This window comes from Cavia porcellus, unplaced genomic scaffold (assembly GCF_034190915.1).
Source record: "Cavia porcellus strain 051 isolate PalLab524CR breed Dunkin Hartley unplaced genomic scaffold, mCavPor4.1 scaffold_3, whole genome shotgun sequence".
Classification (NCBI taxonomy): Eukaryota; Metazoa; Chordata; class Mammalia; order Rodentia; family Caviidae; genus Cavia; species Cavia porcellus.
This window is the reverse complement of record NW_026947486.1, coordinates 36,874,263-36,891,795: the sequence shown is the minus strand read 5'-3', so window position 1 is coordinate 36,891,795 and position 17,533 is coordinate 36,874,263. Positions and strand designations below refer to the sequence as shown.

The 17,533-nt window shown below is 33.8% G+C and overlaps 1 pseudogene; it reads left to right on the top strand.

Annotated features, from left to right (window-relative positions):
* Window positions 1–7,563: 7,563 nt before the first annotated feature.
* Window positions 7,564–10,655, top strand: LOC101788608 (small integral membrane protein 15-like; annotated as a pseudogene).
* Window positions 10,656–17,533: the final 6,878 nt, after the last annotated feature.

Sequence of the window (17,533 nt, the reverse complement as noted above, 5' to 3'; positions counted from 1 at the left end):
TCAAACCGCACGGGAAATACTTCCCAGAATCAATAACTGGGACCACTTCTTATTAAAAAAGTTTCTGCATGTCAAAAGAAATCTCCAGCATAGTGAAAAGAAAACCCACAAACTGGGAAAAGATTTTAGTGAACTCTCTCTCAGACAAGGGCTCTTGTCTAAAACATATAAAGAATTAAAAAAAACTCAGACCCCCAAAATTCAAAAATGCAATCCAAAAGTGGGCATGTGAGATGAATATGCACTTCTCAGATGAAGAAATGCAAATGGCAAATAAATACATGAAAAAATGTTCATCATCATTGGTCATTAGAGAAATGCAAATTAAAACCACACTGAGATACCATCTCACTCCTGAAAGAATGGCCAGGATCAAGAAAACCAACAACAACAAATGCTGGAGAGGCTGTGGGGAAAAAGGAACTCTCCTACACTGCTGGTGGGAGTGTAGACTGTTGCATCCTTTGTGGAGGTCAGTCTGGAGATTTCTCAAAAAGCTGGGATTGGAAGTCCCATTTATTCCAGCTATTCCACTTCTAGGCATATTCCCAGAAGAACTGAAAGCATCATACCACAGTGATATATGTGCACCTATGTTTATAGCAGCACAATCTGTAATCGCCAGATCTTGGAAACAACCCAAGTGTCCATCTACTGAGGAATGGATAAAAAAAGTCGTGGTATTTCTATACAATGGAGTATTATTCAGCTATAAAGAAGGATCACATTGAGATATTTATCAATAAATGGGCGCAGCTTGAGACCATACTCATAAGTGAAATAAATCAATCTCGCATGTGTGAATACGGAATAGTTTCCCTAATGTAAGTAATGATTCAAATATATAAAAATATGTGGTAATCATGATTCCCCATTATGTGGCCTTGAACCCCTATAAAGTTTTCACTTATTAATTGGAAAGGCTTTATTCTGGGCTTCTTGATATGGAAACATTTGAAGCCAGAGTATATGAAGTTTTATTCAAATATTTCAAGGAAAAAGACAGACAGTATGGTAACTACTAGTAAGTCGGGTTATTTGGTGGTGAAGCACTAGGTTGCTGAAACAGTCATGCTTTGACCTGTATTGTTATATTGTTGTGTCCTGTTTTATCTCAATCTCTCCCTTATTCATTAAAAAAAATTATTTAGTTATTTCTTATGTTGTTTTAATTAAGGGGAAAAATTTTTAAAATAGCAGGATATATAATAGTAACTTTTTTTGATTTCCTATTAACTTGTTTTGAAGTCCTGTAATATTCCCACGATCTTGTTTTGACTGATTAGACTCTGTTCCATTCTGTATGATAGTATCAAGTTTGAGGGTATAGGCAACTACTTTGAAGGCAATAAGATTCACTAAGATGCCCATTCTGATTTGACTATTGTCTCCTTTGGAAGTCCTGTAATGTTTACAATGCTTAAGTTTTATTGGTCTTGTTCTCTACTGTTTTGTTCAACTTTATAATATCTAATGAGATAGACAATTCTTTTTAAGTAAACAAGAGACAATGTTGATAACCTTTTACTCTGTTTTACATCATGTGCTATGTCTATCCTTGGTTTTGACTGACAGCTTTGTTTTGCCGTATTTGACTTTATTCTCTCCCTCCCAAAAAAAGTAATAAGAACTAAGGAGTAATAAAACCCAAAATGTATAAATTTTGTTGTACAATAGAGAGGGGAAAAAAAAGAGCTCTAAAGGATACAACAGCAAGTGTGTTTAGGGGTGTTAAATAGCTGACCATATTAATGTTTTTGGTTGGATCATTGAACACAACTGTTTGCGGTCTCACTGTTTGAATGTCCACTTTGTATGCTTTGATACTGTGATTTCAGCAACTATCTCTAAGATGATAATATGTAATCTATTAACTGGTGATTTCTTACTGGTTTTTTTTTTTTTTTTGTAGTTCTGTATTACTTGTACCCTTACACCGCTTTGTTTTGTTTTGTGTTTTCCTCTTTCTGCTTTTAAATAAAATTAAAAAAAAGAAATGCAAACTGAGACTACAATGCACACAATTACTGGTACAATTTCAATTAAAATATCAAGTGTTAATCAGGATGTGAAGCAATTGGAACTCTGATATATTGCTCACGGAAGTGGAATGGGTACAACCACTTTGGAAAACTGCTTGGTGGTATCTGCTAAAATCAAACATGTACACATTCCAGCCATTACCCTGCAGCATCACCCCTAAAATATACACTTAGATGGAATGAGTACATCTATTCACCAAAAGTGTGTAAGTATTACAAAAGCTTTATGTATAAAGGACAAAAGTTTGAAATAACTCTAATGTTAATCAACAGGCAGCTGTATTAAATAAATTATAATTATGTTCATTCAATGGAAAACTGCAAAATAATAAAATGAATCAATATCTGACACAAAAAATATGGATGAGTACCACAGACATTATCATGAGGAAAAATGTTGAATACCAGAGAATATACAGAATATGAATTCAGTTTGGAGAACAACTTTATTAAAATATAACCCTCTTGCTATATGTTTCACCCATTGGCATATAACTCAATAGTTTTTAGTGTATACAGTAATATATACAACCACCATCAACGATCAGTTTTGGAAAATCTCATTACCTCAGAAAGAAATTCTGAGACCTTTACCTATCTTTTCATTTCCCCTACAAGCCCTAAATAACAACTAATCTATTTTCTACAATAAATTTCATGTTTCACATAAATGGAATCATATAACATGTGGAGTTGGGTGACTGACATTTCATTTGGCATATTTTCAAAGTTCATCCTTATTGGAGCATGTATCAGTACTTTAATATTTTTTATTGTCAAATACTCCATTGTATGGATATGCTATATTTTATTAATCCATTCATCAATAAATGAGGACGTTTGAGTTTTTCCCAACTCCAACTAATATGATTAGTGCCGCTGTAACCATATACAGATTTTTATGTGGACACACTTTCACCTTTCTTGAGTGTATTCCTTGGAGTGGATTTGCCAGCTCATATGTTAATTACATGTTTAATCATTTATGTGTTTTTCAACATATGTGCACTATTTTAGTTTCCCACAAGCAACAATGAGCTTTCATATTTCCCCAAATTTTGACAATGCTGTATTACCTTTTATATTCTGGCCATTTCAGTGAGTGTGTAATGGTATCCTGTGGTGGTCTTCATTTTCTTATGACTAATTTTTCTTATGACCAGTAATATCAAGCATGTTTTCAGGTGGTTGTTGGCTATTGTATATCTTCTTTAAAGAACCATCTGTTCAGAGTTTATCTTAGTTTTTTTATGTTTCTATAGCAGAATAGCAGTAGCAAAGTGCTGAGACTAGGTATTTATAAAGGAAATATGGTTATTTTGGCTCATAGTTGAATAACAGAAAGCCCAAAGACATAGCAGAGGCATCTGCAAAACATGATAGAAAATGAAAAAGCAAACAAGTACATGCAGACGACAAAACACAAGAATCAGCCTCACTTTACCTGCTGTGACAGTGATTACTTCAGTCACCTGAGACTAAGCATTCACTCAGTTCCTTGAAAAATTCCTTAATCTCACTTAACTACCTAATCACTTCTTAAAGACTTCACCTCCCAATGTGACCACAGTGGTAATCAAAGTTCCCTGTTCTTTGTGGAGGGAAAAAACAACATTGAAACCATCACAGAGTCTTTGTTCAATTTTAAGTGAGTTATCTGTTTAGTATTGCCCCCATTAAATTTATGACTTGGACGTATTTTATCTCGTTCTCTGAGAATTGTCATTTCTCTTCTTTATATGTCCTTTGAAATACATTGAGCTCCAACTTATCTATTTGAATTTTGTTGCTTCAACTTTTGATGCCATATCTAAGGACGCATTGCCAAATCAAATTCATGAAGTTTTTCCTCTGTTTTCTATGAGTTTTAGAGGGTTTTTTTATTTTAAAAAGATTAAGACAAAAGAGGAGAGAACAAAGCAGATCAGAACAGAACAATGTAAGCAACACAGAACTTGCAACAAGATAACCAGATATTAACAATAGCTACCATAATGTCTCTTTCTTTGAAATAGTTGAGCATACCTTCACATACAATAGTGTCAAACATAACAAAATAGTATAAAACCATTCAGGAGAATGAAAGTATTACAGGACATTCAGAACCAAATAACAGATATTGAACAATGGCTACTCTATTATCTCATTTTCCATAAAAATTTGGTTATTTCATCACACATATAAATATACAATAAGACACAACATGATAGAACCAATGGAAACAGAAGAACAAAAGCATGGTAGGACTTCAAAGCAAGATGATATTAAATCAGCAGTGGCTGCCATAATGTCTTGTTTTCTTCAAAATAGCTGCTCATACCATCCGAGATAATAAAATCCAACAAAACAGAATAAAACCATCCCAACTAATGAATGAAAACATTATGAGGCTTCAAAGCAATGTAATGGGGAATCATGATTACCATAAACTCTTATGTACTCTTACCATTTCTTATAGGGAGACTATATGGTATTTATACATGTGAGTTTGATTTATTTCACTTATGGGTATGGTCTCAAGCTGTGTCCACTTATTTATGAATATCTCAATGTGATCATTCTTTATAGCTGAGTAGTACTCCATTGTATAAAAATACTTCACCATTTTTATCCATTTCTCAGTTGATGGACACTTAGGTTGTTTCTAAGATCTGGCTATTACAAATTGTGCTGCTATAAACATGGGGGCACATATATCACTGTGGCATGATGTTTTCAGTTCTTCTGGGAATATGCCTAGAAGTGGAATAGCTGGGTCAAATGGGACTTCCAATCCCAGCTTTTTGAGGAATCTCCAGACTGACCTCCACAGTGGTTGTACCAGTATACATTCCTACCAACAGTGCAGAAGAGTTCCTTTTTCTCCACAGCCTCTCTAGCATTTGTTGTTGGTAGTTTTCTTGATCATGGCCATTCTTTCTAGAGTGAGATGGAATCTCAGTGTTGTTTTATTTTGCATTTCTCTAATGACTAATGATGGTGAACACTTTTTCATTGACACAAAGGGACAGATAAACCAGACAGAAAACCAGCAAAGAAATAACAGAACTGAATCACACCTGTGAAAAAATGGATTTGATAGATGTATACAGAGTGTTCCATCCAACAACATCAGAATATACATTCTTCTCAGCAGTACATGGGGCATTCTTTAAAATAGACCATATACTAGCTCACAAAGCATGTTTTGGGAAATTCAAAAGAATTGAAATTATCCCATGCATATTATCAGATAATAGTGCCATGAAACTAGAAATTAATAAAAAAACAAATTGCAAAAGACACACAAACACTTGGAAATTGGATAATACTATTGAGCAATCAGTAGGTCACAGAAGAATTTAAAGAAGAAATTAAACAATATCTTCAAGCAAACAAAAATACAAATACAACTTATCAGAATCTGTTGGATGCAATGAAAGCAGTCCTCAGAGGAAATTTTATTGCATTGAATTCCCACATTAGAGAAACAGAACGAACACAAATAAACAGCCTGATGCTATACCTCAAACATCTAGAAAAAGAAGAGCAAGTCAAACCCAAAGTCAAAAGAAGGGAGGAAATTATAAAAATCAGAATGTAAAATAATGCAATAGAGACTAAGAAAACAATGCAAAGAATCAAAGAATTGGTTCTTTGAAAGAATAAATAAAAGTGATAAATCCCTAGTAAACCTTATTTTAAAAAGGGAAGAAAAAGTTTAAATTCATGCAATAAGGAATGGAAAATATGAAACCACTATAGACTCTGTGGAAATACAGAAGATCATCAACACTTATTTCAAAAACCTCTACACTCATAGGTTCGATAACACAAGAGAAATGGACAGATTCCTAGAAACATATGAATAAATGAAAATGTAATTAAGTCCTCACCTACAAAGAAGAGCCCAGGCCCAGATGGATTCACTGTGGAATTCTTTAAGAAATACAAAGACTTAATGCCGACACTCCTCAAACTCTTCAGTGAAATCAAAAGGGAAGCAGTTCTTCCTAAGTCATTCCTGGAAGCAAATATTACTCTAGTACCAAAGCCTGAGTTTTAGAATTTTAGACTTTGCTTTTAGATGTTTGGTCCATTTTGAGTTATTTTTGTCTATGGTATGAGGGAAGGCTCCAATTCCATTCTTTATCACGTGGCTATCTACTTGTTTCACACTATTTGTTTAAAAGACTATTGTTTCCTCTACTGGATGGTCTTTTCTTTTTTGTGGAAAATTAGTTGGTGAAAAAACATATTCCTATTTCTAGACTGCCAATTCTATTTGATTAATTTATATGCCTATCCTTATGTGAGTACCATATCTTGTTATGATTGTTTGGAAGTAAGGTTTGAAATCAAGAAATGTTTCAGTCATTTCACTTTGTTCTTCTTTCAAGCTTGTTGTGGTCACACTTACAATTTCCATATGAATTTTAGAATCAGCCTGTGGGGTTCCCATCCTCTCCCTTTGGGAAAAACACCACCAGCTGGGATTCTGACTGGGAATGTGTTGAATCTATAGATCATTTGGGGGGAATATTGTCATCTTAATAACACTGAATCTTTTAATACATGAACATAGGATTCTTTTCATTTATTAAATCTTTCTTTCAATTAAGTTTTATAGTTTTTAGTATATAACCCTAACCCTTGGTAAAATTTATTCTGAAGTATTTTATTTTGAAACTATTGCAAGTAAAATTGTTTTAATTTTATTTTGTTTGCTCACTGCTGCCAAATAAAAATGGAATTCATTTTTGTATATTGATTTTATTAAACTTGCTTATTAATTCTAATGGTATTTTATAAAATTCCCTAAGAAGAGAATATCATCTTTGAATAAAATTTCTATTGCTATTGTAAATGGAATTGTTTTACAGACTTCCAAAATATATGAAACAAAAGTTAATGGAACTAAAATGAGGAATACATACATCTAATACTATTGTTAGAACTTCAATGGTCCTCCATCAGTAAACAGAATAAGTAAAGTGATACTCAATATAGATATAGAACACATGAACAACTACAAATTAACTTGACCTAATTAATATTTATAGAACACCTTATCTCACAATAACAAGACATACATTTTTCAAATAGATATGGAAAATTTCATCACCATAAACCATATTCCAAATCTTAAAATAGACTTCAAAAAATTTAAAAGTATTACAGGGAATCTGAGTCTCTGGTACTGCAGGGGAACATGGTGGCAGATATTCCTCTGATGTCCTTGTATTCAGTAAAAATGGCAATGGAGAGGGCAGTACAAGGTATGGTAGCTCTTACTCAGGATTCCCAGTGACTCTCAGCAATGTGAGCCCTGCTGGGCCACATTGCTTGCTACGGCTGAGGGGAATGAGTGAATGGGACTCTCACAGGTGAGTGGCCCTGTTAAGAATTTAAACCTGTCAGAAGTATATGGTGGAATGAAGGAAAGTAAATAACCAAAGCTCTTCTGGGATTGGGATTATAAACCAACAACAAAGCTAGAAATTATTACTCAAGCCTCAATTTTCCTAAAGCTACTACAAAGATGTTTGACTTCGTTGAGTATGTTGTGGAATGGGCTGCAAAGAACTCACATGGCTTCCTTAAAACAGTTACTTGGGCTTTATTCCACTGTTCCCAGCAAGTGCTATACTGTCCTGAAAATAGACCAAGATAATTCAATCCAGAAAGAAGCTGCAAAAGAAGAAACAAAAAATCTAGAAAGTATTGCAAAAACTAAACAATTTTTAAAAGGTTGAAAGTGTCAACATACTCTACAATCAGAAAAAAATATTATCTTAAAAATAATGCTGAGGTTTCTTTGGATTTCAAACTGGTATTAAATATTAATTTGCTAAATGAAATATGAATATATAGAAGAATCTTGTTAGTTTTTACCATAATACTATAATAATTTTGGGCTTGCATATTAAGTATTATTGGTATCTGTTGAATGGCCTATAAATTAGCACTTATTATACAGGTTGAAAATCCTGTAGTCTGGAAGTACAAAACCCAAAATGCCCCCAAAACCTTAAATTTTTTAAGCATAGGCATAATGCCAAATGTAAAGAATTTCACACCTGACTTTATGTGGTTGATCATAGTCGAAACACAGCTGCACTAAAACTATTGCATAAAATTATCTTCAGGCTACATGTAGAAAATGTGTATGAAACACAAATGTTGTATTTAGACTTGAGTCTCATCTTCAAGATAGCTCATCTGAGTATGGAAATATTCAAAATCTGAAAAAAAAAACTCAAGCCTTCTGGTTAATGCATTTTCAGATAGATATTCAACATGAAGTAAAAATTTTTTATGCCTGATTTAGTCATTTACCATTCTTGCAGCTTATTTACTGAAATAAAAATATCCTATCGAGAAATGTGACTTTGGATTATTAACCCTATAGATAGTAGTTTAAAATGGGGTTTATTGTAGAACAAGATTTTAAAATTGCCCTCTCTGAGGTAAAAGGTATGATTTGGCTTAAGAGAGGTAAAGTATATTAATCACATCTTTTATCATTATTGCTTATTTCTAGAAATGGAATAGTTTTTGGCTTCTTAAAGCAAAATAATATTAATTAATACTTTTTTTTCCCTTTTTTGGTTTTGGCCTTTGAGAAAGCTAGTGATTATCAAGACATTCTGCATTTTTAAACCTAATTTTATTAAAAATTTTCTTATTATCTTGACTACATAAAATACCACCTACTAGACATACCAATTTTTGTACTTATCTACACAACCATTTTGTTAGAGATGAGTTGTTGAGAAGACCGGCACTATGATTTAAAGCTTGCAGTCAAAATGCCAAACATTTGGAACCAATTTTTTCTTATGTTAATTGGAACTGTGATGTAGTATAAATGGCTTAGGAAATAATTTGCTGAGTATGTAGATATCACTTTTGCTTTTTATGCTAGTCTTTATTTTAACTCATATAGTAGTGAAATTCTGTTCATTTTAGTCAAACAGGTTTGAGGTGAAAATTAAAATTTCAATCCTTCCTTTGCCCCCTTGCTAAGGACTGAATCCTGTGTCTTGCACATGATAATCAAGGATTATCCCACTGAGCTGCAGCCCCACGCTTTTTATTTTTTATTTTAAGATAAAGTCTTACTAAGTCACCCATGCTGACTTTGAATTTGCAATCCTCCTTGCTCAGCACCCTGCTGTGTGGCTGATATTATAGATGTGTGCCACTACACCTGGCTTCGAATTTCTTTCAAAGAATTCTAAAAGAGTTAACACTTAAGTCGTACTTCATAAAAGACGAAGAAAGCGTTAGAGTTTGGGAAAAAAAATTGAGCATAGTAGTAACTGCATGAATAGGATAAATTATGTCAAAATGAGGATATGCTATTATTAGAAGTATTACACTAAAGGTTTTTCATTTCAGTGAAGTAGTATAATGGCAACTTTTGACTATTAAACATTGTTTATATAAATTCATGGGTAATAATGGGCATTATGGTGCCAATAAAGCCAGAACTCAGGAAGCTAAGGCAGGAAGATTGCTGGGAGTAGGAGGCCTGCCTGGGCTGCATAGTGAGTTCAAGACTGGCCTGCACTAGAAAGTGAGACACTGTCCAAAAAACAAACAAACAAAAAAATGAGTACTAAGATCAATTATGATAGAAGTAAAAATATTTGTTAACTCATGAAGTGACATTGACTGGAAAAGAGCAAAGGTAAGTCTTCTAAAGTGTTAGAAGTGGTTCTTTATCATGATCCTGGTAGTGATTAAATAAGTTTAAACATACATAAAAATTCATCAAGCTATTTGCTAAAGCTTAGAGCTCTTCATTCAGATTACTGCATGCATGCTAAACCTCAAAACTGTTTTCATGTTCTTTCTACCAAAGGTGAATGAAAATTGTCTAACCTAGTATGCTTTATATCATTTGGTATAAGATTTTTCCTGTGGTGATATTCAAAAAGTACTGTTGACTGACTAATGAAATGATTTGGAAACTTCTACTTTGCTTAAAGGGAAACCACTATTAGTTTATGAAGCACCACATCTTCCATTTAACTCACCATGAGAGTGAGCATAGGCATAGTTTCACATTTGCAGAGGCAGGTAAACATTTGTTTTAAATTAGAACCTTAATAACAGCAGCAGAGCTTTTTCAGGATAACTTTTAGCATAGTGGAAAAAATATCAGAAAATGTATAGTCAGTGCTTTTGAATACATTACAGGGTGCTGAAATTAGTGATAAACTTATAGATTTGAAAATTTTTAAAAGTCTATATGGGATGACCTTCAAATTGAAAGTAAAATTAATTTTCCTGAACAGGAAAATTTCTACAAAAAATTAAATAGGAACGAATTGTAAAATGAAATCACAAAGAATGTTGCATTTTTGCCTCTTTCTTAGGGGACTTCACAAATGATCCATGTGAGACACTGCTTCTACTATATGACTTTGAAGTTAAAGCCAAACTGAATAATCCATTACTGAACAGCTTCCTAGAATCAGTGTGGGAGTGTCCTCATTTAGAAAGTAAAACATTTGAAGCAGTCACATGTAAGATCTATATTTACACTTTAGCAAGGCTAGTGCCCATTAGGTCCTGCTATTTTCTTTGCTCTCTTTACTTTTCTTACCTCCAGGTGGTGAATAATTTTTCCTCATAGAACATTTTTCTCCCTCTCTAATGGCACTCTTAGAAAGCTATTTTGTATTACAGTCCTTTGTGCATTTATCTTTTTCACTCTATGAGAGTATAATTGCCCTATGGTCATGAGAAACAATTGCATGTATCTACTGTATTTATAAATGCTAGAGAAATTGCATTGTTCATAATATGCACTCAAATTTATTCTATGTGTGGAATTTAATTATGTAACTACACAATAGAGGGAGCTCATTCTTCAGAAGTTAATTTTTCTCAGCTAGCTAGAAATAGTAATTGCTTCACTAATCAAAAGTGATACAATCTTAGCAATATATTTAAAATGTACAGAGAAATATTGGAAATGTTTATAACTCAACTGCCACTCAACTTTCTGGCTGAACTGTAAGTGGTATTAGAGGACTTTGAGCCTTTCAGTGGGAGAGTACACTGTAGAAAATGGCCTAATTATTATCCTTTTTCCTTTCACCCTGCTCAGGAAGCAGAAGTGTGGTTAATAAAGGTACTAGGTTACCTCAGGCACACAACAATCGCATTTGACTTTCCTTAGTCTTGCAGAGACAGAATTCCTAGAGCCATGAAGAATGTATACCTTATAAACATGTGATTAAGACCACTGCTCCTGTATAATGCCTGTTTAATGGAACTCTAATTCTAGATGATTGATAAAAGAATCTGAAAGTTTCAGAGTTATTTCTGATATTGTCTTGTCAAAATTTACCTATTTTTAGCATCTGGAAAAAAATCCAACATATTATGTTAAATCTGCTATTGATTAGTGCCTTTTACTGATCTGCTTTCTCTTTGTTGATATGCCCTTCCTTGATTGTGATTCCTGAGACTGTGGCTTCACTTTCATAACTGTATGTATAGAAACAATGGTAGGTTTCTGTTGATGTTTACTGAATAAAAGATGTAACCTGGGATTGCTACTCTGCCAAGAAAGAAGAGGGTCTTTCTGAAACAATCTGTGGATTGTTCATTTTATAAAACTCATCTTTAGTGTGTGTGTGCACACGCACACGTGTGTGTATGTGCCCATGCCTATGCATATATTGATTGTTAATCTGTTTTAGTCACGTTTCATTAGAGGAAGCAAGCTGTAGCATGGTATGAAAACCGATGAATAAGTTTATAGTATTTACAACCTTTTTTCTTACCTTCTCTTAGTATTAACAATGGAAATGCCTGCATATTATCCTTCCATTGCTCTCAAGGCTTTGAAAAGGGCTTTATTGCTTCGCGAAAAGAATGAATCGATTGATGTTTTGAAATATGGGTTAGTAAACATGATTCAGTACCTAATACAGGCTTTTTAATAGCCAGAAGAACTATAGTAAAAACCCCTCTAAGCAAATATAACAGATGATGGCGGTGAGGGACTATACAGCTCCATACTGACAGTAGTATTACAGAGCACAAATTATTTAGTAGGGTCAAGGAGTCCAGTTTTCTCAAAGGAAAGAAAAAAGGAAAAGTTGCTTTTATATTTGGATATATATATATATATATATATATATATATATATATAATGAAATTAAGTACCTTCCTTATTCTTATTACTAAATATTTCAAATGTTCAGAAAAGCATACAGGCTAATAAAATAAACACCAGTGTAAATTTAATAATTGTAACATTTTGTTATATTTGCTGAAATTTTTTCCAAGCACTTTTTTAAAGCACAATAAATGTTGCATAAAATATTGTTTACTGGAGAGTATTTTGGTTTCTATGTCCAGACATGGGAAAAGTAGATGTGTGATATTTATGTGGAAAACTTCATTTCAGCCCTTGTGGGACACAAGAGACAGTTCTCCTGGAATTATTCTCAATTTAAATCCCAATTCCCTTGCTCATCTGTGGAAGAAACAAGTTGCTTTACAATGTCTGTAAATTGAACTAGTTCGTGAAATATAATAAACAGCTATGATTCATTTCTGCCGGAAACTACAAAAGAGTGAAAGACAACCATGGGCATGATAAAAGGAAAGATTGCTTGACCTCTTTTACAGCTTCAAACATCTGTCTTCTGATGGGGCCCAGATAAAAGTAAAGGAAGAACAGAAGTGTTTTGAGGCTCAGTCTGGGAGGAGCTCCAACTTTCACTTATCTTATTTATAAAGTCAATGATTTTTTTCCTTGTAGATTGATTTTTCTCGTTCGATTTTCAGCAAATGCATGCGCAATTTGATTAACCTTTCAGTGCCAGATGAGGTATCAAATGCAGAATTCTGCCCCTTAGGGGGAATTTTGGGGACATTTTGAAGATGCTCTGAGTCTTATTAGCCACATTGTAAGTCAAATGGTGATATTAAATTTTCAACTAATTTTAAAGAGCTTAATTGTCCTGTATATTGGAAATGATAGAATAATCTTTCTGATATATTTTGAGGTTTATTCACATTACAGAGTAGGTATGCACTATAAAACTTCCCTGGGAGTTTATGAAATATAAATAGGAAAACATTGAAAATTTCTAATACAAATACACTATGGATTACACTATGGATTAAATGGAAATAGCAGCACCACTAGGCATCTTGAATTATTTTGTATTCTCAAAACCTACTAGAATTTTTACTTCCCTTGTGATGATAATAACCTCATGGAAAAGCTTATTATCATTGCCACTGTTTCTCAGGTAGTTGATAAAATAGAAGGGGCAGGGAAATCATCTTTTAGTCCCCCTTTGATGATTCCTTGTTCTTTTTAGTGCAGTTTTTTAGTAATTTTATTTTTACAAATTGGCTTTACTGAGGTATAATTTATGTATTATAAAGTCCACCCAAATTTATAGAGCTATTCAACTATTAACACAATTCAGTTTTAGTAGATTTCCATTCACTTAAAAAGTTTCACGTTGCCAATTTGTTGTCAATCTCTGCTTCTACCGTCACCCCCAGGGAACCATAGAACTGTTCTCTACCCTTACAGACTTTCTCTTTCTAGAATCATATAATATATGGACTACTATCTCTGGTTTCTTTCACTTAATGTAATGATTTTGAGGCTTGTACATATTCTAGCATTGTTGGTATTTCATTCTCTTTTGCAGAGTAATATTCTATTAAATGGTTATACTACATTTTATTTATTAATTGATATATGTGTGTGTGAGTGTGTGTGTGTGTGTGTGTGTGTGTGTGTGTGTGTGTGTGTGTTTTACTGGAGACTAAACTCAGGACATTCTTTCTCCCTCAGCTACATTTCCCAACTTTTATAAACTTTATTTTTTATTTTGAGACAGGGTTTTGCTAAGTCACGAACTTGCCTAGGCCAGACTCAAACTTGAGATCTTTCTGCCTCAGCTTCCCAGAGTACTGGGATAACACATATGGGACAATGTGCCCCACTTATAATATTTTTGAATTGACAAATTTATAGATATTGGCAATAGATTAGTGATTTCTTGTGGGTTTATTTTTTTAAATTTTATTTAAAAGGAAAAAGAAAAACACAAAACAAAATAAAGCGGTATAAGGATACAAGTAATACAGAACTACAAAAAAAAACAGTAAATCACCAGTTAATAGATTACATATTATCATCTTAGAGATAGTTGCTGAAATCACAGTATCAAAGCATACAAAGTGGACATTCAGTGAGACTGCAAACAGTTGTGTTCAATGATCCAACCAAAAACATTAATATGGTCAGCTATTTAACACCCCTAAACACACTTGCTGTTGTATCCTTTAGAGCTCTTTTTTTTCCCCTCTCTATTGTACAACAAAATTTATACATTTTGGGTTTTATTACTCCTTAGTTCTTATTACTTTTTTTGGGAGAGAATAAAGTCAAATACGGCAAAACAAAGCTGTCAGTCAAAACCAAGGATAGACATAGCACATGATGTAAAACAGAGTAAAAGGTTATCAACATTGTCTCTTGTTTACTTAAAAAGAATTGTCTATCTCATTAGATATTATAAAGTTGAACAAAACAGTAGAGAACAAGACCAATAAAACTTAAGCATTGTAAACATTACAGGACTTCCAAAGGAGACAATAGTCAAATCAGAATGGGCATCTTAGTGAATCTTATTGCCTTCAAAGTAGTTGCCTATACCCTCAAACTTGATACTATCATACAGAATGGAACAGAGTCTAATCAGTCAAAACAAGATCGTGGGAATATTACAGGACTTCAAAACAAGTTAATAGGAAATCAAAAAAAGTTACTATTATATATCCTGCTATTTTAAAAATTTTTCCCCTTAATTAAAACAACATAAGAAATAACTAAATAATTTTTTTTAATGAATAAGGGAGAGATTGAGATAAAACAGGACACAACAATATAACAATACAGGTCAAAGCATGACTGTTTCAGCAACCTAGTGCTTCACCACCAAATAACCCGACTTACTAGTAGTTACCATACTGTCTGTCTTTTTCCTTGAAATATTTGAATAAAACTTCATATACTCTGGCTTCAAATGTTTCCATATCAAGAAGCCCAGAATAAAGCCTTTCCAATTAATAAGTGAAAACTTTATAGGGGTTCAAGGCCACATAATGGGGAATCATGATTACCACATATTTTTATATATTTGAATCATTACTTACATTAGGGAAACTATTCCGTATTCACACATGCGAGATTGATTTATTTCACTTATGAGTATGGTCTCAAGCTGCGCCCATTTATTGATAAATATCTCAATGTGATCCTTCTTTATAGCTGAATAATACTCCATTGTATAGAAATACCACGACTTTTTTTATCCATTCCTCAGTAGATGGACACTTGGGTTGTTTCCAAGATCTGGCGATTACAGATTGTGCTGCTATAAACATAGGTGCACATATATCACTGTGGTATGATGCTTTCAGTTCTTCTGGGAATATGCCTAGAAGTGGAATAGCTGGAATAAATGGGACTTCCAATCCCAGCTTTTTGAGAAATCTCCAGACTGACCTCCACAAAGGCTGCACCAGTCTACACTCCCACCAGCAGTGTAGGAGAGTTCCTTTTTCCCCACAGCCTCTCCAGCATTTGTTGTTGTTGGTTTTCTTGATCCTGGCCATTCTTTCAGGAGTGAGATGGTATCCCAGTGTGGTTTTAATTTGCATTTCTCTAATGACCAATGATGATGAACATTTTTTCATGTATTTATTTGCCATTTGCATTTCTTCAACTGAGAAGTGCATATTCATCTCACATGCCCACTTTTGGATTGCATTTTTGAATTTTGGGGGTCTGAGTTTTTTTTAATTCTTTATATGTTTTAGACAAGAGCCCTTGTCTGAGAGAGAGTTCACTAAAATCTTTTCCCAGTTTGTGGGTTTTCTTTTCACTATGCTGGAGATTTCTTTTGACATGCAGAAACTTTTTTAATAAGGAGTGGTCCCAGTTGTTGATTCTGGGAAGTATTTCCCGTGCAGTTTGAGTCCTGTTCATGAATTCTCTACCTACTCCTATGTCTTCAAGGTTTCTACCCAATTAGTAACAATACAAAGGCTAGAAAATGACAAGAGAATCTATAACTTGAGAATAAAGAATGTGAATGAAGAAGCAGGGGTACAAACAAAGGAACTTCAAAGGCTATTCACAGAAATAATTAAAGAAAACTTCCCAAACATAGGAAAAGCAAATGATATGCAAATGTATGAGGCATACAGAACTCCACTCGCCTACAACCAAAACAGAGCCACACCCAGGCATATAATAATCAAGGTCCTAGAAATTCAATATAAGAACAGAATAATAAAAGCTGTTAGAGACAAGAAACATCATCTATAAAGGAAGGCCCATCAGAATCATGACAGACTTCTCGACACAAACCATGAAGTCAAGAAGAGCCTGCAGCAAAATATTCCAAGCACTGAAAGAAAATAACCTCCAACCCAGATTGATATACCCTGCAAATCTGTCTCTAGAAATTAATGGAGAAACAAGATGCTTCCAAGACTAAGAAGAACTTGGGAAATTCACGACCACCAATGCAACTCTACAGAGAATGCTGCAGGGCATTCTAGAGAGAGAGAAATTTATGAGGATTCCAGGAACCGTGGCAGAGAGGCCTCAATAAATGGAGCAGAAAATGGAATGAAGATGACAAGCAGACACCTGAAGTCAAAAAAAGGACATAACATAAATGAGCAGAGAAGCTTGCTTATAATCTCTAATATAGATGATGGCCTTGATACACTAAATTAAAAAAAAAAGAACCACACATAGAGTAGATCAGGAGGTAGGGTCCACCAAGATGCTATTTTTAGGAAATATAATTAACATGAAAAAGAGTACATGGACTGAAAATCAAATATGAGAAAACAATGCTCTATGTGACAGGGAACCAGAGAGTAATAGGGGCAGCTAGACCAGTATTTGTGGATATGTTGGAAAGACAGGCTTTAATAAGTAAAGGAATACAATTAGAGATCAAGTCCAGGTGAAAGAAGGTTCAGAACTACTTAGGTAAATAGCAGGTCCCCCCCCCCAATTTAAAACCAAGGGTCTTGGTGAGACCCAAAAATGCACAGTATACCCTGGGGGAGTGAAAGGGGAGGGAGAGTCTTAAAAAAGATGGCAGAAGATATTGTTACTAGTGTATCAGGATTTAAAACCCACATTACTTGCACCACTCTGCTTAGATAGATTTCATTCTGTCCCAGTTTGTCTACTTGCACGAGATTTGAGGGCACAGACAGCTATCCCAAAAAATCACGATATAGCACAGTAATCATCTTTAATTTCCTATTAATTTAGCTGGAGCCCTGTATGACTTATACTGTTTTATAATGACTGATCTTAGTTAAATCTGGTTTGTTTGATTGCTGTTTGGTATCGACAGATTCAAAACTGATATGATTGATAGCATCAAGTCTGAGAGTATAGGCAACTACACTGAAGATGACAA